Here is a 5,589-nt window from a genome sequence, read left to right as displayed (position 1 = left end):
CTTGCCCCCAATCCATCCCTCCAACTCTGCATCGCATTCTTGACCTTTCCGACCTGGCCATCTTCGTTCCCACCTATCGGCACCACCCTCCTCACTGAACTTTCATCTTCGCCCCCAACTTCAAGTATCGCACTCTCAGCTACCTCCGACCACCCACCCACCCCAGCCACACACGCCTGCAATTTATCTCTCAGATCCCGTGATCCACAAGTTTCATTCCTGATGAAGGACTCATGCCAGAAACATCGACTCTCCTCCACCTCAGTCGCTGCCTGACTGCCTGGGGTTTACCAGCATCACACTCTTCGACACTTGACATATTGCATACAGCTGTGATCCCACACTATCCAAAGGACGTGGATGCTTTGGATAGGATACCGAAAATGTTTAGCAGGATGCTGTCTGGTATGTCAGATTTTAGCTATGGAGGAATATTGGCAAGACTGCGTTTGTTTTCACCGGATCGCAGGAGATTGAGTGACAATCCAATAGAAGTTTGTAAGATTGGTAATGGCATGGATAGAGTGCAAAATGAGGCTATTTCTTCCCGGAGTGAAGGGGATCAATTAATCAGGTATGCAGGTTCAAGATATGAGCTGGGGGATGTTTAAAAGAATTGCGCAAGGCAAATTTTCACATAAAGAATGGTGAGTGACAGGAGGCTGTTACCAGAGGAGGTGGTGGAATCAGACACAATAGCATCATTGAAGAAGCACCTGGATAGGAAGAGAGGGGAGGTACACTGACCAGGAAAGGAAGACTGCTTTAGTATGGAAAGATAGAATATGGTTGCGCAGGCTTGGAGGGCCAAAGGGCCTGTTCTTGCACTGTGCTGTTGGTTGAGAAATATGAACATTCATGTCCAGAAGTGAAGTGGCCCCATGAGCTAACCAGATAGATAGATTGTAAGATCCCTACTGGCACTCAATCACTGAGTCCCATATTATATATTTGCCAGAAAAGAAGGAACATTCACAGTGAATGACACCATCCTTTCACTCCCCTGGAACCAGAGGTCATGCTGCATTAGATATACTGTCCTTTCCCTCCTCTTGAATAGGGGAGTCAGAGTGCATTACAAACGTGTCTTTTCGCACGCTGGGACCGGAGGTTTCAGCGCATTAGGTAGAGAGTCCTTCCCATACTCTGGAATCGGGGTTTACAACGCATCATATGCACGATTCTTTCCCCCCTTTGGGACCGACATCATGGTGCATTAGAGACACTATACTTTCACCGCTCTGCGACTGGGTGTCACAATGTGTTGGATGTGTTGATACTTTCCACCCTCTGGGACCGGGCGTTAGAGTTCATTAGATACACCTTCCTTCACTGCTCTGGGACTGGTGTCACTGTGTGACACACACTGTCCTTTCTTCGCTTTGGGACTGGTGTCACTGTGTGTTAGATACATCATCCTTTTCCACCCTCTGTGGCTGGGAGTCAGAGTGCATGAGATACACTTTCCTTCCCGCTCTGAAACTGGTGTCACGGTGTTAGACACACTAGCTTTTCCACGCTCAGGGCCTGGTGCCACATTGTATTAGATACATTGTCCTTTCCACCCTTTGGGACTGGGAGTCAGAGTGCAGGGATGGACAGTGAAGTAGAAAGAGAGACAAATGGAGAAGGTGGTGTATTGCTGTAGACAGATCACTTTACTCAGTGAGAGTCTGTTGAAATATCAATGATGTATTTAGCAATGAATGACCTATCATGGAGAGAAGGTGTGAAATGAAGAATGTAAAATTGTGATTGATGAGAGTAAATGGTATGTAAAGTTTGATGTTGTTGTTGCTCGAGTGATAGAGACTGTGAAATAGACAGAGAGAGAAAGATGGACAGAATATGTGAGAGACATAACGGATTGAGAGCCACTGAGTAAGAGGGCAGTGAGATGGCAGAGATAAACTATAAGACGGAAAGGGAGAGGGGGAGAGAGAGAAAAACAGCTATTGGGAGAGAAAGAGAGAAGGTCAGTAAAAAATGGGAAGAGGGACTGTTGCAGAGATCAAGACAGACAGAGCGAGATGTAGGGATACAAATAGTGACCGCAATAAAGAGAGACACTGAGTGATTAAAACAGTTAGGGAATAGACCGAGAGAGGTCGCAAACCTGTGTGTTCACAGCTCTTGATGCGCCACGTGTGATTAGCTGCGTAATGTGACAGTCAGTTTACACCTCATTGCACCCTGTACCCCATCGACGAGTCTGGCACATCTTAACCAAAGAGGAGTGCGTATGGATAGACACTGCCTGGGTACCTGGACTCCAGCCCAGGTCACCTCGGGCCAGGAAATGGCAGCGGGGGAATCTGTACAGTTCTGATTCATGTCAGAACAACATTGTTGTTCTCACAGTGAGAGAGAGGGAGAGAGAGAGAGATGGACAGATAAACATAGAGGACTGAAACAGACCGACCAGTCCAACAAGTCCATGCCAAACATAATCCCAAACTAAACTAGTCCCACCTAACTGCCACTGTCCCATATTTCCTCCAAATCGTTCTATTTCATATTTCCATCAAGATGTATTTTAAATGTAGTCATTGTACCCACTTCCACCACTTCATTGTGAAGTTCATTCCACATGTGAACCACCCTCTATGTAAGAAAATACTCTCTGATGTCCACTTTAAATTTATTTCCTCAAAAATGTGCCCTCCAATTCTGGAAATGCCCCATCTTAGGGAAAAGACAACCACCACCAACTTGATCTACGCCTTTCGTTCTTTGATAGCTTCAGTCAGGTCACCCCTCTCAACATTCTATGCTCCTGTGAAAAAAGTCCCAACCTATGCACCATTTCCTGATGACTCAACCGTTCCATAGCCAGAACAATCCTGGGAAATCTCCTCTGAACCCCCTTCACCTTGATATCATCCTTCCTATAACTGGGCGACCAGAACAGCAAACTGTATTCCAAAAAGGCCGCATCGATATCCTGTACAATATCAACATAACATCCTACTTCTTCAACCGAAAGGACGAAAGAATGAAAGCAAGCGTGCCAAATACCATTTTCAACCATACTGTCCATCTCTGACACAAACTTTAAAGAAAGATAAAGTGAACTCATCGGTCGCACTGTTCTACAACACTACCTAAAGCCCCAGTATTAATTGTACAAGATGTACCCTTGCTTGTTGTACCAAAATACAATAGCTCGCATTTATCCAGAGAGAAGATCTGTGAGAGAGATCAAGACAAAAGAGATCAAGGGATCGAAATTGAGCAAGAGAAAGAGAGAATCAAGAGACTTGGCAATTGAGAGACAGAAAGGGAAATAGAAAGATTCAGAGGGAGTGAGAGACAAACAACAATCACATAATTTGTGTCTTGCTGTTGCCTGTCAGGGAGTGTGATGACCGACTTGTCTGGATGGCTGCAGCTCCAACAACACTTAAACTTGACAATGACTAGGCATGCTTAATTGCTACCACATCCATTCCCTCCACCATCACGGACGTTCAGATTAGATTACATACAGTTCCGAAACAGGCCCTTGGGCCCAGCAACTCAAAGAGTAACCCGCCCAGACTCATTTCCCTACATTTACCCCTTCACCTAACACTATGGGCAATTTAGCTGGCCAATTCACCGACCCTGCACATTCTTGGACTGGGGGAGGAAACCCGGAGGAAACCCACACGGAGAATGTGCAAACTCCACACAGACAGATGCCTGAGTTGGGAATTGAACTCGGATTTCTGGCGCTGTGAGGCAGCAGTGCTAATCATTGTGCCAACGCGCCGCCCTAAACCAGCAGTGGGGACTATCTACAAGGTGTACTGCAGAAAGTCACCAACGATCCTCAGACAGTGCCTTCCAAATTCGCGATCTTTTCCATCTGGAATGATAACAGCAGCCGATACATGGGAGCCCCACCCCCCTGCAAGTTCCTGTCCAAGCCAGTCAGCACCATGGAAACATATCAGCCACTCCTTCAGCGCCACTGTGTTAAACTCCTGGCATTCCCTCCCCAAGGTCATTGTGGGTTAACACACAGCACGTGGACTGCAACGGTTCAATAAGGCAGCTCACCTCACATTCTCAGGAGAGACTAGGAATGGGGAATTTATTCTCGCCGAGACAGCCACGTTCATGTACCATGAGAGAATAGAAGAGATTGCGGCTAAGACGCATCAGATTTAAAAGAATGGTGAGGAGGAATTATTCCCTCAACTGGTTTTGAAAGAATGGAATCATTTCTCACAGTGCGTTCGATGTCAGTTCATTGATTAAATTGAAAGGTGGACACAGACAGAGTTTGAATTACTAACAGATTGACAAGTGGAGTTAGGGCTGAAGTGTGATCGGCCATGGTCATATTAAAGGGTGGAAGAGGCTTGAATTGCAGGCACCTGTTCCTCAATCTCAAGTTCCTTCAGTAGTGTGTCGGTGAGATTCCTTCAGCAATAGCATCAGAGAGCGCAATGGGCAGCGATAGAGTGATAGAGATCTCTAATTGCACAAAGATTAATACTGGTTTGCGCCATACATGTGGAAGCTGAGGTCCAGCAGTTGAAAAGTGCTTGGATGAGCTCTGAGGTGTGAAGCAATAATCTTTTTGACCAACATATCTAGGGACAGAAAGACATTCAAAAAGGCAACATGATTTATCTCGTATGTGTACAGGAACCAGTGTAACAGACATAAAGTACAAAAATGCTCTTCTCCATTAGATTAAAAATTTCTCCCCAATACTACCTCCCTGATTAAATTCAGATTAATGTCTCATCAAAAATAAACATTTGTTTCCACATCTGGCTTTGCTCAGTGGTTAGCACTGCTGCCTCACAGCACCAGGGACCTGGGTTCAAATCCAGCCTCGGGCGACTGTCTGTGAGAAGTTTGCACGTTCTCCCCGTGTCTGGGTGGATTTCCTCCCACATACCCAGATGTGCAGGTCAGGTGAATTAGCCATGATAAATTGCCCATTGTGTTCGAGGCATTAGTCAGAGGGACATGGATCTAGGGGTGGGGGGTGTGGGGTTAGTCTTCGGAGGGTCGGTGTGGACTTGTTGGGAAAAATGGCCTGTTTCAACACTGTAGGGATTCCAGTCTGAGAAAACCTGAGCATCCATGACCTTCAAACGCGACTGTTCTTGGATTCATTGATCTGGATGATTGAACACAGAGAGTTGGCAGGTTGCAAAGCCCCAGTTGTACAAAGGAATAATGTGCATGCGCTGTGGTGGTGAAGCTCCATGAAATGATTTATTTACAAACAGATAAATATACTCATTCAGCTAAAAATCAGAATAGCGCTCGCGCAGGAGACAGATTGAACCCTCGATTGATTAGCATCACCGTTGGACAATGCGAAACCATGGAGGACCGGAAGCAAGCTGGTCCTGCAGCCAATCTATGCTCCCCTATTGCCTGAATGCGGAAGTTGGACAATGAAGCTGCTGATTGGTGCCCAGAGAAGGCGTTGCTGCTCCTCATCTATCTCTGGGCTTCACCCACACTGAACCAACCTCAGGTGGGGAAATCATCTGGGAACATTTTATTGTTTTTTTGTTCTTTTCTCATTCGGGGTTTAAATTGCTGACTTGCATGAATTGATCATTCGGGAAGTGAATC

The sequence above is a fragment of the Chiloscyllium plagiosum genome, unplaced genomic scaffold, assembly GCF_037043375.1.
Source record: "Chiloscyllium plagiosum isolate Xiang-an unplaced genomic scaffold, Cpla_swu_hap1 HiC_scaffold_41, whole genome shotgun sequence".
NCBI lineage: Eukaryota > Metazoa > Chordata > Chondrichthyes > Orectolobiformes > Hemiscylliidae > Chiloscyllium > Chiloscyllium plagiosum.
This window is presented reverse-complemented; position numbering follows the sequence as displayed.